The sequence below is a fragment of the Condylostylus longicornis genome, unplaced genomic scaffold, assembly GCF_029603195.1.
Source record: "Condylostylus longicornis isolate FDR11 unplaced genomic scaffold, ASM2960319v2 ptg000049l, whole genome shotgun sequence".
Taxonomy (NCBI): Eukaryota; Metazoa; Arthropoda; class Insecta; order Diptera; family Dolichopodidae; genus Condylostylus; species Condylostylus longicornis.
In genome coordinates, this window is record NW_026578018.1 from 8,576,513 (window position 1) to 8,596,355 (window position 19,843).

Here is a 19,843-nt window from a genome sequence, read left to right on the forward strand (position 1 = left end):
AAAAAAATTTTTTTTTTTTTTAAATTAGATTTAAATTTATAATATTGCACATTACTGTATCCATATATTATAATTTTCTTATTATGTAAAATTAAAATATTTCTTGAAGTGAAAAATAAATTATAATTTCTAATTGAATCACTAGATTGTAATTTGGAAAAAAAAATGAATAAAATATTTATTAAAAAAATAATGTTAACTTGAAAATTCTTTAATATGAGGTAGATTTTAAGGAAACCGAAAGGGGCAGGAGAAGTTCCCCGGGCCACCGCAGTCACTCGCAACTTTATGTAGCATAAAAATAATATAATGCTGGATTACCTTGGCAGAAAATTGAAAACTTTTTAAAATTTCTCACGATCTCCTACCTTAGCAAAAAATTGAAATTTTTTAAAATTTTGCACGACCCTACCTTGGCAAAAATTTTAAAATTTTTAAAATTTTGCACGACCCCTCCCTTGACAAAAAATTGGAAATTTTTTAAAATTTTGCACGACCCCCTTGCACGACCTTGGCAAAAAATTGAAAATTTTTAAAATTTTGCACGACCCCCTACCTTGTCAAAAAATTGAAAATTTTTAAAATTTTGCACGACCTCTCCCTTGGCAAAAAATTAAAAATTTTTTAAAATTTTGCACGACCCCCTACCTTGGCAAAAAATTGAAAATTTTTAAAATTTTGCACGACCCCTCCCTTGGCAAAAAATTGGAAATTTTTTAAAATTTTGCACGACCCCCTACCTTGGAAAAAAATTGGAAAGTTTTTAAAATTTTGCACGACCCCCTCCCTTGGCAAAAAATTGGAAATTTTTTAAAATTTTGCACGACCCCCTACCTTGGAAAAAAATTGGAAAGTTTTTAAAATTTTGCACGACCCCCTCCCTTGGCAAAAAATTGGAAATTTTTTAAAATTTTGCACGACCCCCTACCTTGGAAAAAAATTGGAAAGTTTTTAAAATTTTGCACGACCCCCTCCCTTGGCAAAAATTTTAAAATTTTTTAAAATTTTGCACGACCCCCTACCTAGGCAAAAAACTGAAAATTTTTTAAAATTTTGCGCGACTCCTCCCTTGGCAAAAAATTAAAAATTTTTTAAAATTTTGCACAACCTTGACAAAAAAAATGGAAATTTTTAAAAATTTTGCACGACCCGCTACCTTGGAAAAAAATTGGAAAGTTTTTAAAATTTTGCACGACCTAGTACCTTGGAAAAAAATTGGAAAGTTTTTAAAATTTTGCACGACCCCCTACCTTGGCAAAAAATTGAAAATTTTTAAAATTTTGCACGACCCCTCCCTTGGCAAAAAATTGGAAATTTTTTAAAATTTTGCACGACCTTGGCAAAAAATTGAAAATTTTTAAAATTTTGCACGACCCCCTACCTTGGCAAACAATTGAAAATTTTTAAAATTTTGCACGACCCCTCCCTTGGCAAAAAATTAAAAATTTTTTAAAATTTTGCACGACCCCCTACCTTGGAAAAAAATTGGAAAGTTTTTAAAATTTTGCACGACCCCCTCCCTTGGCAAACAATTGAAAATTTTTAAAATTTTGCACGACCCCTCCCTTGGCAAAAAAATAAAAATTTTTTAAAATTTTGCACGACCCCCTATCTTGGCAAAAAATTGAAAATTTTTAAAATTTTGCACGACCCCTCCCTTGGCAAAAAATTGGAAATTTTTTAAAATTTTGCACGACCCCCTACTTTGGAAAAAAATTGGAAAGTTTTTAAAATTTTGCACGACCCCCTACCTTGGCAAAAAATTGAAAATTTTTAAAATTTTGCACGACCCCTCCCTTGGCAAAAAATTAAGAATTTTTTAAAATTTTGCACGACCCCCTACCTACCTTCAAGTATAAAGCTGGAGATATCCAAGTATATAAAGCTGGAGATATCGCAAAGAATGTACACGGCGTTTCGTCACCGTCCCCGTTGGGAAGGGCTTGATTTCCCAAGCCTCAAAAGGTGATACTTCACTGAGCAATGCCACGTAAAGAAATTCGCAATAGCACGAATCCGATATGGATGAATTTCTATTTATCCCTAAGAACTCTGTGCCTACTTTCTTCCCCGAGTATGGTGGAAGAAACACCTTCGCGGTAAATCATGAGACAAAAATGAGTTCTATTTTACGATTATAATCAGTATGCATTTTATAATTTCTTTCCCGTAAAGAATCAGTTCTAATTTATGAACAACAATATTGAATTTGAAAATTTAATCAATAAAATAAACTATTTAATTTTAATAATTTTAATAACCATATAAGATTAGTTAGTATTGATCTAAATCTGAAGAGTTGACCATATCATCTGTTATATTTCTTATATCACACTTGTAATTAAAATTTAAATGAATAAAGTTTTTTTTATAATTTATTATAATTTTATACATTTGAAATAAATACTGAGAGAACTATTTCATTTTCATTATATAGGAGTGTAATGACATTAAAACAGAATAATATTATATATTTTTTTTATTTCCTACAAAATACATTAATTTCCGCTTTCATGACAGTATAATTCTCTTGTTGTAACATTAATTTAAAACTGTATAATATTATAATTTTTTTTTCTTTATATACTATCTATTTTCTCTTTTATACTATTATGGTGAATGGTGATTATTTTGTCTGTGTGGTAAAACGATTCTTTAATCTTCTTAAGAGAATTAATCGTTAATCAATTTTATATATTATACTATTACTGTTATGCATTTGTTATACATATATAGGTTCCTGCATTAAAATATATATTGTATATTATGCGGGTATCATATACATAGAAAATAGATGATGATAGAACTATTATAATAATTTTCATTTGAATAGTCGTTAATGTATTCTATTCAAAGATGTCTCATGAGTTTTTTTTATTGTCTCTCTACTCGTATTTGAAATGCGGAGAGTAAGAAACGAAACAGAGAAGAACCAACAGAATTTAACAGCTTTAGTCCTTTTAATTTTTGTTTTATAAAGATTGTATAAAATACATTAATCTTATTATTTTCTATATAATTGCATAATTTATTATATATGCATATAATTACCAATTACTATGTACAATGAGAGTAAAAGTATTTTAAGTGATAATTGATTTATGTTATGTAAGTAACCCTTAATGAAAAGCGGAAGAAATCGACTAATTGATCGTCCATTAATAAATACGTAGTCTATAAATCGATTACTGATGAATTTGGTCGACTGTTGTAATATCTATAGGATGAATCCCTGCATGAATACGTTTGAAAACTTTAATTCTGTAGAATACTCTATAGCATATTAAAATATTAAAATAAAAATTTAAATTTATAACTTTAATGTCAACATTATTATAAGAATTCCTTTCTGTCACCCAAAATATTATACATATATAAACACACATACATGTCAACAAGTACTTTTAATATTATTTTTGAAGAATACTCAATAATATATTGTTAAATCAAACGAAAATATAATACATAGGTATAAATCAATTTTTGAATAATAAATAATAATAATAAATAACTAAAATAATATCTTAAAAATATGAAAAAAAAAAATCGAAATGACAAATTTTTCTATATGTATTATAAGGTGCTGTTATATTATGATTACGTTCTGTAAATCAAATTTTTATAACTTTCTATATAACTAGCTCCCATTTCACATGCAATAAATATTATTCTGAACATAAATTATGTATATTGTATACTCCATATACATATTAATAAATTTGTTGGTATATGTATCAAAATATTAGTTTGTATGCATAGGTACATACATTCTATACTTTTGAGTATAAAATTTATTTATGTATATATAACCTATATTTATATAAAAATTATATTGACTTTTGTTATTATTTACCAGACAGTAAATATTTTATTTAAAAGAATATAATAATAAAGAAAATATAACAAAAAATAAAAAATTATAATACTCTGCATAAATTTTTTACTTTTTTTGCTATAGATGTCTTCAAACGCGACTTGAATATTTTATTTAAAAGAGAAAATATACATAGCTCTCTATGACAACAATAATATTGTGTTAAAAATGTAAAAGGAGAGAGAAGGTGGAGAGAGGAAGAGAAATATTTCTATAAAACAATATTTTTTTATTTTGTGTAATATTTGCGTGACAAAAATTTAAAAAAACTAAAATTTTAAATTTTTGCATGTGTTCTAGTATAGCACCTCCTAATTCCTATATATTATAGGTACACATAGTGAATGTTATAATAGTATATGTGTGGGTGTATTATAATTCTTCCTTTTTCATTTTGTCATACTTTTGAATTATTTCTGATTAAAATTTCTCTTTTTACTATTTAATATATACAGTTATCCTTCTCTCTTTAGTAATATTATAATGTGTTGAAAGAATTATGTTCACATTTTAAACCAATGCCATCTATCAGTGAATTTTCGTAGATAAAAAAATTTAAAATTTCCTTTTCGAGTAAACTGTATGTACAGTGTTTCAATAGAATGTAATAAGTTAGGTCGATCCGGCAACAGCAATACAATGCACACAGGTCAATAAGGCCCGTTGTGATACCACCGGTAGAATGTAATAAATAAATTATCAAAATATTTTAATTTGAATTTAACATTATTCTTAGAATTATATTTCGAAATTTACAAAAATTATTTATTAATTTCTATGAAATTTGAATACAGAAGACAATGTTATTCCCAATTAAATAATATTTGAAGAATTCTTTGATTTATGCAAATTTTATAATTTCTTGGAAATAAATTTAAAACGAAAAATATTTCATTTTATTTAATACTCAAAGATAAATTTGAAATTCGTAAAAAATTTAAAGTTCTTCTGATGTAAATTTAAACAACACATAATGAAGATCTCTTACTAACATGATATTTTCTAAAATCGTCTCCATAAGTTGTCCAATTGAACAATTACATTGACTGTATATACATAGGATCTACAGTGTAAATGAGATAAAACTAAAATTTTATGAAATTATTATTGCCGTAATGTAGGGAGGTTTCTATATTCTATTTTCCATGTTATAATTCTTATAAGGGGTGCCAAAAAATTTGAATAAAGAATTTTATAAAATTTACAGATAAATAATAGTATATTTTACATACCTGTAATCGGAATCGAATATTTCATTTGAATTCTGGGCCACATATACATTTAAATTGTATTAAAATTGATAATATGTGTATAAATCTTTCTAGATAGTACTTATACATTATATTCATGTACATATGTAAAGCATTATTCGAAGTGCAAATAATATTTTGTAAAATAAAGAAATTTGTATTATAGTTATATAAGCAATATTTTTACAAATGATTGGTTTATTGTTTAAGAATCAAAATTTTTAGGTTTTTTTTTTAATTTTCTAAGTATTTTTATTGTGGAGAATACTTAGAAAATTCTAATATTTATATATTTAAATTTAATTTTTATAATGGATTGTTGAAAAATTTAATAAGAATTTTAGAATCTTATGTGTAATTTAAAATGGTTATACACACACTCATACATGTATGTATATAAAATTTTTACAAGGAAAATACTGTGCATTACGTTTATGTGTGTGAATTCCGTTTCGTAAGTCTACCACTCTTTTCAATTACAATATGTGAATGTAAATTTATATTTAATTTTTAATGTAATTATTATCATTACATATTTTATATTCATTAGTAAATATTTTTTAATTTAAAAGTATTTGAGAAAAATATTAAAGAAATTTTTGAAATTTTGTATTAAAAATAACTTTATTTTTATAGAACAGGATTTACGGGAAAACTAGCACAAATTAAGGACTTTTCAGTTTTAATAAATAAAATTACTAAAAATTTTAAAATCAAAATTCTTTCTAAGTAAAATTTCAGAATTACTTATCACGAGCACAATTTTGAAGTTAATACTTCCGATATTCTCTAAATGAGGTATTGGTCCTTACGCCATTTTCTTTAATAATATGACAACATTATAATCGTTTCATCAAATTTTTTAAAAAGTTTTTTTGTATTACTTTATTTACAAGAATTTTTAAACCTCAAAACAAAAACAAAAAAAAATAATGGTCAACATGTTATACAAAATTTAAAATTTAATTATTTAATTGCTTAAAATATGCTCTTATAATATTGTAATTAGGGTCATTGTGGCTCATGTTAAAATATTCTATGCTTAATGTTATATTTCATTTCATATGCAAATTAAAATTTAAAAAGTTAATTTTAAATTTACAAATGTAATAAACTTTTTGATTTTTATTATTCTCCACTTTAATATTGTTGAATCAAAAAGTATAGATATATTTTTAGCTGAATTTTGTTTTTGAAATTAAAAATTTAAATTATACTTAGGAAACGCAATGTACGACATTTTATAAATTAAAAATTTAAAAAAGAAAATTTTTTCTCAGTAGTTGGTACACCAATTTACTATGCTTCAGAAAGTTTTTAAATGCACTCATTAGATACCAAGGGTTAGGATGTAAAGATGTTCAAATAAAAAAATTAAAATTTTTTTAAAATTTTTGTAATAATTTGTTGTTGTAGACCATTTTTCTTGTGAAAAAATTTTCTGAAATTAATTGTAATATCAAAAAATTATGGGTACAAAATAGACCTGATCCAGAAGGCAATTTTAAACCCAAAAGATAACTCTCAAAAATAATTAACAGTTCTTACATCGCAATTAGGACGCCAATTTGAAAACAACTTTGGCTTGTACTGTATTAAACTTAATCCTCAAATCAAATGTAATCCCCGAATTAAATTAATGGTCGAATCAAAGCGAAAAATAAAATACCTTTTAAAAAATTTTATGAAATAATTTTTCGAGAAAAACATACTGCAGTTTCGAAAATCTTATTATGTTAATTAAAATGTTCGAAAAAATTCTATAGCAAATTTTCAAGCTAAGGTTCAATTTTAAATAAATTCCTAATTTGTGACACTTTTAAAATCGATTTATTAAATGAAAAACCATTTTAATATTAACATTTAAAAATTTTTTTCTAAAATTTCTCAAATAACACTTTATCAAAGTGTGACAACGCCTATAACAAATCCGTTTTCATATATATGATATTTAAATTCTAATTTTTAACCTATATATGCATGCAAAAATTTATTTATTTACAAAATGTTATAAAATGTAGACTGTTATTTTTACGAAGAACATATTATTTAAATTTTTAGCTATACGAAACGCAATATTGTGCAAATCATGAAAAATAAATTGTGACATTAAAATAAGCTGCAAGTATATGATAATTATCTACATATACATACATAGTACATATTATATTATGTACATTTATTTTTTATATATTGAAAACCATTTCATTATAAATATTCTAACAAAATTTAACTCACATTTTAATACTTAATGTGGGTAAAAATAAATAGCTCTTTCTATAATATTATAGTTAAATAGGTTATTCTTAAAAATTCAAAATCCTAAAATTAAATATTTCTCATTTATATATGTATATCTATATATATACATTAAAATTGTTAGAAATTTTAATTACAAAAATACATAAATTAAAAAATTACTCTTTTGTAATGGTTTTATAGTTGAAATGTGAGAAAAAGTTTTGTTAACAAAAATCATTTTATAGAAATAAAAAAAAAAAAATTAACTTGGAAAAAATTTGTTATTTTCAAAATATAAAAGGTTTTGTTATTTATTTATAAAAAAATTTTATATTGTAGAAAACATGATAATTTTTTTTTTTGAAAATTATTAATTTTACATGATTTTGAATATTATTTTTGTATCTAGGAGTAAATATTAGAGCAAATGTTATAACACTTTCCAGAAATTATTTTTGTAATTAAAAAATCGAAAAGCAAATGCTGTTCTTAACACAGGCACACCCGGCTCTGAATTGTTCAGCTTTCTACGTTATTTCCGCCTTTTCCGGCGCCCTTATTTTTCATATATGGAAGATGAAACGCTGGCAGTAAGACATGGTATGTGATATATTTCCAGAAAATTTTAGCGTATTTTCACTTGTACCATATTATTTGCGAATAATGAGTGGCAGTATGAGACCCATTCGTCTTCAAAATGCAGTCCCTCTTTCTGTTTGCAAGAAAGAAATATATTCGATTGCGACTATTAAAATTTTTCAAAAATATTTCAAGAACTCGGTCATAGATACCAAATATAAGTATAAGAAATTCCTTACAAATTCATTATTTATCAAAAAAAAAAAATAATCAATAAAGTCAGTTGAAAATGTAATTTCTTTTTGTAAGTAAGTAATGTGGGAAAGTCGAGTGGCCCATACTAATACTCGGATAGTACATATTTGCTCATAACCAACAAAAGTATTATTATTTCGGCTATGAATTTTGTTTGCTCGGTTTATAAATTTTAAAATACGGTATGTTAAAAATTAGCCTACGTTGATTTCATTAAGGTTTCTTATATTTTACGTTGCTAATGTTTTACATTCAAAAAAATTTAGTTCCAATTTAAAAACTTTCAATTGTAATATTTTCCCATTTTCTTTAAAATTTGTTAATGTTATTTTTTTGTACACAAACCACTTTGTCCTGACTGGGACTAAATTATCGGTTTTAATGCTATTGCTTATTATACCTATAACATTTCTCATCTCATTATCCTTATTTCTATAATTAAAAGTTCAACATGCCTGTAAAGATGTCATTTAGACCGAAAAAAACCAATCTCAAATGTTTTTAAGCCAAAACTAAAATTATTATTCACATAAAAAGTACCTATTTAAAATATACAAAAAAAAAATTTTCTTTTTTTGGGTAAATAGAAAACTAAAAATTTTAATAATTCTTTTAACTTTTTAATTATCAAGTATTATCGTAAGTATACAAAAATAGAAACAAAAATTTACAAAACATTTTTAATACCGTATATGTATACTGAAGTATACATACTGTAATAGTATACTGAATGGAAACTTCCAAACATAGTCAACAAACTGCAATAACTCCACAATATTCAAAATAATTTTTAAATGAAAATACTTCAAATTTGTATAAAATAAAAATAAAATATTTTTTTCGTCAACGTTGTATTCTTTTAACCACCACATTTTTTTTTTTTCAACTTTTCTCCTTTTTTAAGAGTATTCTGTTTTATTTATGTCCTTATTATGCTAGAATACGTAATATAATTTATTTATGTATACAATATAGTGATGTGAAAAGATTAAAGTAGTTATTTGAATACTTAAAATATTATGGCACGGCATTTTCATATATGATTTTTTCGATGTTGTTGTTATTTTCATATCCAAAAAGCTTATAACAAAATGGCTAAAAAAGAAAAAACATGGTCATATTATTATGGTGTATTTAATTTACGCTTCACATTTACAATATGTATAAAGTATATAAAAGGATATATGTGAAATAGGAATTTTTTTTTTTCATACACGATTCAGCCATTTTATAAGGCTAATAATTGTCATAATTTAAATGTTAGAAATAAATTCAAAAATAAGAAACCTCGAATAAAACAAACAAAATCGACTATTTGAGAATTTGAAATTTTAAATTACAAATTTACGGGCCCAGTATACATTTGATCTACGTTTGACTTATGAAATTATCTGAAAAATGCATATTTTTCAATTTGATCAGTTGCTTCTTCACATATAAGTCACCCTTATTTTTGTGCAATTGGCAGAGGAAAACATTCACAAATTTATTGTTTTGTTGTTTTTTTTAAAATACGAAGTTACTAGCCTCATTGTAAATTTGTACAACCGGGGTAGCAGTTAACCGCAAGCACGTATAAGGGTCTATTGTGCCCCTATCCCCTACTAAATGTACTCTCCATGACACAGACCTATCCTCCTGATGAACTAAAGCAATTTTCGAGGCCCGGTAGACTAAAATTCCGCAACCATAAGAACAAAGCTCTCCAATATTTCCCTTCTTCTATAGACAAGAGCATTACATTCCCCCGGAAGGTGTACTGAGGTCTCCTAATCGACTCCACGAAATCTGTAATTTTCTTCATTTTCCAAGCCTAGCCTACCAGTTAGGCGGCATGTAAGATTGTAGTGACCAAACAAGGCCCCAGTGAGGATTCTCTTCTGATTCTTGCACAACCCTATAATCAAATCAGACGAATCTATAAATCTATCAGCCTCCATGAGTGTGTTTCTTGATTTTTAATTAATTTTTATTTAAAAAAACAGTATTGTGTTCGAAACTTCAAATCTATTCTGTAACAGTACATTTTTAATTGAATTCAAAATTAACAAAAAAAAAAAACAAAAAGAGCAAAATAAAATGAGAACACCAAACAGATTTTTTTTCTGTGTAAAAGTTGAAAGTGTCAGGAAAAATCCATTAAAAAAATTTCAACCATAGTGAAGAGAAAAAGTGCTTTAACTCTCTTGAATTTTTTTCAAAATTAATGTTTATGTAAATGTAAAAAAGTAAAAAGAGATTTTTTTTTTTCACTCGAATTTTTATGGTGTTCTCTTTATTTTTTTTCATATTATTGCGAAACATCAGCCTTTTTTTTGTTTTGAGGTTTTTTGCTTATTTTTAGTGGTAAAAGTACCTATACACACTACATAAAAATATTTGACACTACTTAGGACATTTCATTTGGTTGATTTTTGTTTTCATGTTTTTACCGGGGTATTTTGCATTTTGATCCATTTACAAAACAGAAACACAAGGCAAAATAAAAACGAAAACACAAAATGGAAAAATAACATGAAATTCATGTCTATCTGAAGTTTCTTTTTTATACCCACATTATTTCATTTTCCATATGCCATAAAATTTTACCATTAGTAAACTAAAAACATTAAATCGAGAGAGCTATTCATTTTTGTTGTTATTTCAGAATAGAAAAAATTAGCCTTTAAAGATTCAATAGTAATTGGCTATGATTTACCAGTAACTTGAAAGTGTAAAACAATGTGAAATGACCATTCAATTCTATATTCAAATAATAACAACGGAAGCTTACAATAATAATGTGCAGTTTCTTTGATTTTATTTTTATAATAAAGTAGAAATTCTTATTATAAGTACTCCTAATTTGTTAACTAAGTAAATTATGAAAAGAATATTATCCGGTATGAACAACATTTGGCAGAGTAAATACCTCTAGATTTTATCGTATACTATTTGCGTTCACTTAGTGGGTCTTTGTTTAATACGAATGAAGTACAACTTCACCTTCGATCCAGACTTAAGGATACTTCGAAAAATCTTAAGCCCTATTGCTTTTTAGGCATGATAATAAACCAGCCCGAATTAGGGAATTACCCAATTTCGCTATCTGCACAATCTCTACTTTTAACAAACCAAATATTAGATTTATATCAAACCATTAATCTGTTTGTGAAAATTTCTATTCATAAATAAATCTACAAATATTATTATAGAGGCGATAAGCGTCTCAGTACTGCATTAAAGGGTTAACATTTAAATGAAAGAAAAAAAAAACTAATATTAAAATTTTTAACAAAGGCCTCTTATCGCTTAACCAATTTCAATTTCTCATACTTATTATTTTTTATGATATACATATATATTTTTATGATACATATATATATTTTCTTGTAAAATATTAAAATAATAATTGTATTCACTACAGCAGCACCAGGTTTACTAAAAAAACTACTACTATAATACTGATGAAGAGTAAAATAATTTTATAAAGGAGCACTATTATTTTTTTTAATTGAAGAAAAGTATAAATAAATTTTCATAAGGAAAGAAAAACAGAAATGTCATGGGTAAACCACCTAAGAAGGATATGGTTTATAAAGGAAAAAAAAAAGTTAAAAGTAGAAAGCAAACATCATAAAAACGGCAGTAAGTTATAACACTTTTTTTTTGTATTTTTATGCATACATGCATTCAAACATCAAAATAAACGGGCACACAGTATGTGTGCATATTGCTTTGTATCCGACGACTACAAATATGGTGACATTGTCCTCTTACATTTTTTCCTTTTGAATTGACTTTTTAACTTAAATTATATAATAATAATGAGCTTAACTTTTATATTTTGTTGTTGTTCTTTTCAGAAGATGATGCGGTAAAAACAAAGCAAATCATAATTTTTAAACATGGAACACAATTTATAATGCCCTTGATTTGTTAAAAAGGGTTAAGAAAAAAAGACGAAATCTCTTAAGTGCTTATGACTACAAAGGATTCATGCATAAACCATTTTGCAAAAAAAAAAAATATTGGTAATGGTGACAGTTTATCATAATATGGAAATTATTAGAAAAACAAAAAGGTAAAGAAAAAATGAAAAAGGGTGGTAAGTACTTTTGTTAAGTGATGGTTCTTAAAATAAAGTACATTTTCTTTTTTAATTAAAGCTAAATGAGAGCTATTACAAAATGCTGTTAGAAGAGCCCATTTCCTTAATAATATTGTCAACTAAGTGCATAATTTTACATTTTGTTTCAATTAACTTTATTTCCTTATAATTTTGATTTTAGTAAAGATAGGAGCGAAACGAAATTAGTTTAGGTTTGTGTCCACGCTTTTTAAAATATGCATGAGAAATAAATTTGTCACCATCTCTGACATATTATTGATAATCTTCTGAGTTACTATTATAAAACAGAAGCTTGACTTTTGATACTGAGTGCATTAACCCAACTTAAGCATTTTTAAATGGCTGCAGCAGCTTTTGTATATAAATTTTAAAAATTTTTCGATGTAAGTACAAAATTTGTGTTATCAAATTTAAAAATTTTTTAATTAAATTTATTTCTGAATTCATGGAGCAATTTTATGTACAATCTATGTGGAAGTATTACATTATAGATTTACTGAAAGTTTTATATAAGTGAAAAACAAAAGACAGATTGTTTAAATTTAAATAAGTAATTTTCTTTGAAGGATTATTCAGTCGTGCACTTTTCCGATAGCTACTTCAAACAAATACGTTTTCTCTCTCTATCTATATACATACATACAATATATTAAGATTTTATTATTATTGAAAAATATATAGAGAAAATTAAGAAATGAAAAGTTAAAGTACTTGCTCTTGTCGTTCTTGTGTATTAAACATCCAATGTCATTATCTTTTCTTCCTTCTGTTACTGTGTTGTTGTATAATAAATATTTGTATCTAAGAATCCACTCCCATTGGTGTAATATGCTATAAGAAAAAAAATTAAAAATATTGAAATTGTTTTGGATTTGTCAAAATTCATAAAATACTTTTATTAATTTATTAACAATTTATTAATTGTTTTTAATTGCTCCAATGATTTAATAAAATTGCAGTCAGTAAAAGGGGTAGTTTGATTTTAAATTTCAAAATTTTCTGTTGGGATATGGAATAATGCCCATGTGATTTGCTTGTTAATATATAAAAAACTTCTTTTATGAAATGTGATAAAATTATCATAGTCACTCCAAAAAGCATTTATATCCATATTTATAATAAACGGGAAGAGATGCACGGACTTGCCGCATTCCAAAAGAACTAAGGCATTACTTGTTTCCTTTTTGCCACATGTGGTATATCAAGGTTCTATTACAGATTTCCTGCATAAAATTTCTGGATCACAATCACCATAGTCTAAATTTTGTAACCAAGGTTTAGAAAGCTTTAGTCAGGTCATATACTTACATATTATATAGTGGTCTTTCATTCTTATATGCTAAAAAGATCTCCAACAAATTCTGGATATTATTCTATCAAATTGTAAAACGAAAAATTTCATGGCGACAGCTTCTCATATGGGTGCTATATTGCATAATAATAAGCAAGTAAAAAGTATTTAAATAGAATTTAAATTTTACTTCATGAAAATATTCATCATCTGAAGAATATTTAAGTATGTGTTACTGTCTTCTTTTCAAAAGTGCTAAGCTCAAAGATAATATAAATTTAATGTAAACTATCACATTTAAGATTTAAATTTTATTTTTTTTTTTGTTACTAAAGTTTGTTTATTTATTTATTCATTTTTTTTTGTCATTTTGACAAAATAAAATTACATTATACTCTCGTATATGCTTATACTTACAATATCGCTAAATTATCTATGATATACAATTTTTTTTCTCTGTTTTAAATTAGTTTATAAATTAAGGATAATGCTATTTTAAAAGAAAATTTCCTTTTATTAAGTTTTCATATGCAATTTCGCAAAATCAACTCAAAAACATATACAGTTACTTAATTTATAATAAATATGTTTTATCCTTTGTTTTGCTTTTCATATAGAAAAAATATTACATGAAATTTTGTAAAAATCGTTAACACCAACAAACAAATAACCAAGTGGCAAATTAAAGAAATATTGTAATGTGTAAGGGTTTTTAAATAATATGCAACTTATAGTTATTAAATTAGGCTGGTACATTTAGGGATTAAGTCTAATATGGTCTATAGGGATTTAGTCTAATAATATATAAGTTTCTTTTCCCAAAAATAAGTACATACTGTTCATATCACAATCTGCACAACTTTTTAAAATTTCCTTTATGTAAAATTTTTTAACAAGATCAATAATGGTTGTTGCACGGCTTACCCCACTCAAAAAATTAGGAGTAGCAAATCGATCAGGTAACCGATGTACGAAATTCGTGTCGAAGGCATTTGTCGCTCTTTTTGAGCGTGACAAATTGTGGAAGCAGCATTTTTTCAACAAACATTTTTTTTTTTTTCAATTAATTGACGAATGAAGTTTTTTTATTGAATTTCTTCTGTAATTTGTAAGTCATACAGTCTCTAGTGCTGACTACAAGTTGATTGAAAATACAGTTTATAAATAAAATTTATTGAAAAATAAAACGTACCAAGAACATTTTTAAAGATTTCGAAGCAAAGTATTTGGGAAGTTGGATTATTTGCGCTTAAAAAATGCTTACCGGGTAAAAGATTCAACAATATAATTCTGATAACTACATTCTACTATAAATTGGAAAATTTTCATAAAATGTTAAAATTAAAACTTTTTTTCAAGTTCTGAAATCTTGAATATCAATATTATTATGTAACATATTGAAAATCAGTTGCATGTTTATTGTAACGGTGAAATGCAATGTCTAAATTGCAAGAACCGTTATACATGCATATATGCTATTAACAGAATTATTTAATTGAATGAATTAATTCCACGGCTCAAATAATGTTCGACATGGTTTAATCAATTTTAAGAAATGTGTAAATTCTAAATTCTGCAAAAATCTGCACACGCTCAGAAATCTGCATATAGAAAAATATTGAATACAATTTTATTGTTTTAGCTAAAGTATACTTGAAATACTTGTTTTATAGAAAACTCAACCGAAGTTCGAATTGAAATCAAATTTCAAATAAACTGCTGTTATTAATTGGCCTTCTATAAAGTGATTGGCTATATTATTTCATAGTATATACTGCGTACTTTGTTTAAAAACCCCCAAAAATTTACTTTTTATTTTACTCTCAATATGGAATAGTAAAATATCTAAACTTTACTAATTTTAAATCCCAATATACCGTATGAATATTTTTTGTTCTCAACATTGTATATTGAATTTCTTTATTGATTATATTGCTGATTATTTCAACAATTGAAGGATCAGAGTTATAGTATAACTATAAGAGTATAATAATATTATGATTATTACGCATATGAATCAAAATCGTGAACAATATAAATTTTTACTGAATTTTGGTTTTTAAATTGATGATTATATAAGATAATATCACATAACAATACAAAACAACATAATGCATACAGTTACATAGAGTTATTCACATAATAGTGTTAAGCATATTGAAATTTCTCATATACTCGTAGCTATAACCAATCATTTTACTTGTGGTTCAAAAAATACAATATGGAACAGATTATTGACCATTAAAGCGTAATGTGTACTGATGCTGAAATATGTAAATTGCGTTTTCTATATACTAAGTGATGCACACATACATAATATTATATACCAGTTATTTTAAATGATATATGCAAAGTATATGAATACTTTTTACAATTACAATATTTTTTTACAATGTGAGAAATAATATATTGAGAGTAAAGAATTTCTAACATTTTTAGTATTGCGTTGTATGTAAAATGTGGAAAGGAAGGAGCAGAATTTAAAATCATATATAAAATCTTAAATTCTGAGAAAAATAAACTATGTTGCTAGCTATATATTTTATAATTTTATGGTATATAAATTAATGTCAAAAATACTATTATTTTTCTTTGTTCATAATTATAATAGTTTAGTTTATGTAGCTAACGCATTATTTAACTGATTCACTATAAAACAAGAATTAGAAAAATTATCAAGTACTGCGTCTGGTTTCATTAATAAATAATTTGTAAGAATGTATTTGTTATGGAAATTCATCGATAATGGGTATTATTAAGCGAGGAAAAGTGTAAGCGTAGATGAAATTATAATACTAAATTATTAATTTTGAGAAGTTAACGTTCTGCAGTGGAATTAATAAGCTGGGAATGGGTTTAATCTTATCAATATTACGGAACCTGTACGGTGTTTCAAAATAATTGCCGAAATCAAAAGTGAATATTTCATTTTTGTGCCCTTACGCACAAAATAGTTGCCTAAGGGTACAGTATGCTTAATTGGCAGATTACCCATTAAAGTGATTAGATTATTTTGCATGCTATTTTTAATGTTATTTTTAAAAATTATTATTAAAAATTAATTTTATTATTTGTTTTTAGCCAGTTCGATAATTTTTTATTTAAATTCTCAATAAATTTTTTGAGTATTTCTTCATAATTTCTTAAATTTTATAATTTTTTGTAAATTAAATATGCAAAATTTGTAAAGTAAGTAAATTGTTAAAATCCTTAATACCTACAATTTTTGAATTAAAGGAAAATTCTATTCCAATGTTAACAAAATCTAACTTATATAACCTTATAAAAATTTTTACATAGAATGGTTTAATTTTGTATTGAATTCAAGTGTTTTTGGGATATTTATCTATGGGAAACATAAAGATAATCACATAAATTTTGTAAATTTGGGTCAACAAAAAGTAAAAAAATATTATGTAAAATTTTGTTCTCAAATGATTCTAAGAATATTATGGTAAATTATTATGTAATAGTTGCAGTTTCACTCTAAACAGATAAAAATTGAAGGGGTGAAAAACAAGTTGAAAATATTTTGTTTTTATTGCGTTCGATAGTTCTCTTTTACTTGTCCTTTTTTGTGGTTTTATTTAATTCCATTCTGTTAAATAAAGGGAACATGTGCTATAATAGAATTTGAGAATAAATTTCTTGGTACAAAATATTTTTGTTCTATTTTGAACAAATAAGCAATTTTTCTTTCTACATCACAGTTAGGACTATATTTAAATGAGTTTATGAGAAACGATGTAGGTACAATTTTATACTCAAACAACATAAATGTCAAAGATTGCTTGATTTTGGTAATTCTAAGAAAAACTTTAATAAATTTTAAAAGAAAATAGTTATTTTAAGTGGGAATTGCACTGATTTTATAATTCGTAGAATTAAAAAAACTATTTGTGATTTTAACTCAATCAATATTGTACAATTGAATGGGAATTGAAATGGGAATTGAATTTTTCGGCATAGCTGGAGCTAGAGCCCCTCTTCAAGAGAATCAGACTTCTCTTCTAGAGAAAGCAATCTTCTTTTCTAGAGAGTTCCCTTCCTTTTTATAAACAACGCTTCCTAATCTAAATACGCTGCAAATGCATGATAATTATTACATTTTTTTTCAAAATTCATGGTAAAAATGAGGTATTCCTTTAACTTTCAGCTAATTTGTTTCTATTTATTCTGATTTATAATTGAAAATAAAATCCATTTTTGCGTTAAATTACAGAAATAAATTATTTAAATTGCTTTATATTATTACCGACTCATTTTTTTACATGTGTATGCAATTTGTTGTTGATAAATCTAAAATGAGAAAATAATTTTATGAGACCGAAATAGATTTGTGGCGTTTTTATAATATTATAAAGAATCACGTACATAAATTTAAAGATATTTAATGATTTTTCAAAATATTCATGTATGGAAACAAGAGATATCTATATTTTCTAACTAAAAATTTAGGTTAAAGTCAAAAGGTTATTTTCCCTCGGAATATTAAATAGAAAAATAATCATTGTGTGCTGACGATAAAATTATATTTTCACCTTCATTTAGTTTACGTATTTCCATTCCTTACCTTAAGTATACACATTTTCACACGTCTTCATATTATAATTATTATCACACTATAACACTTTTAATATCACTTTCCCTTATATGGGAAGAATCCTTCTTTTCCAAGATATTGTTATTATTTTATCTAAAATGAAAATGTATAGGCACTTGTATAGCTATATTAATTCATATACATATACACGAGAGAAGGAGAGAAAATTACTTACATTATAGTTTTATTTTTGAAAATCATTTTATACCAGTAATAAATTTGGCAGATTTCAAATGTTATAGATGCGCGTTTTTCATAACGTTAGGGAACTTAATATGTAGATAAATAAATACGTTTAAAGCACATGTATAGGAGAAAAATTTTAATTACTAACTTTGGTAGGTGAAAATAGCTATTAATTCTGAAGAATTGCTACTTCTATATTTTGAAAAATTTTCTAATTTTTCATATTAGAATTTCGAATTATTCATAGCAGAGTGTCTTGTATGTAACTAAATTTATATAATATAGGGAGTAGTATTGGTATAAAATCTCTTCTAATTAATGTTTATAGACTTAATTTCCGAAGGGAAAATAATGATTTATTTGCATTTAGAAAATATATTTTTAATTAAATTGAAGTTATACGAAGTTGATGGTGCTCGTATAACTATATTGATATAGCATAGCTTTAGGCGATGTATTTTAAGAAAGGTGTATAAATATTATGAATGCTATTTATTTAAAAATGGAGTACATATGAAGTAAAAATAGTCTTTTAAAAACAATTTGTTTCAAATTTAATTGAAAAATAAATCAACTAAATTTTTCAGGTTTTGGTACTGGTTGTCAGAATAAATTGAATTAAGATGGTGAAAATGCGAGGGAACGCTTTATTTCACCATTTCTTCCCTAAAGAAATTATTGTCCTCAAAAAACTCTCCCTTCTTTTGAACTTAAGAATATTTTTTTTTTATACAAATTTTTTTCTGGGAATTTTTTATTGAAATAAGGCATGCGGGTGTTCTTAGGGCATTAAAGAACATACAAACTTTTGGAATTTTTTAAATGTATTACATGACTAAACTAAAATTTATTCTGTTTTACGGGAATTGAAACAATTAAAATAATTTTATTTAAACCATTGAACTTTTGTAGTAATACTAAAATGAATTTAAATTCATACTAATTTTTAGAAATCTTTAAAAATGCATTTTCTGGTTGAATCGTAAGAGATAAGTAGAGTGTTTCAACTTAAATTTTTAAAATTGTTATTCAGAAATTAACAGTGTTCTTGTTATGAAAAATTATTTCAGGATACAAAAAATTTTAAAACTCGTTCTATATCTGAGTAAGAAGAAATAGAATGCTTTTATGAGATTCTTTTATGGAAAAATATCTACGTGCTCTACAGCGAACATTAGACAAATAAATTTAATGAAAATTAATTCTTATACAATGTTTTAAATATCAAAGTTTTGTTTATTCAGAAATACATTCCGATGCTTTAACCAAAAATACACATAACATATAGCGACTAGATTGTCAATATAGTAAATTTTTGTACAATATTTTTGACTAAGTATTTATTTTGTGGTAAAGACGCGCGATATATAACATAATTTTTTTTTTTTTCTTATTTTTACAAAAGTTTCATAAATCCCCTCATCAATCATGGGTTACTGATTATTTTAAGACA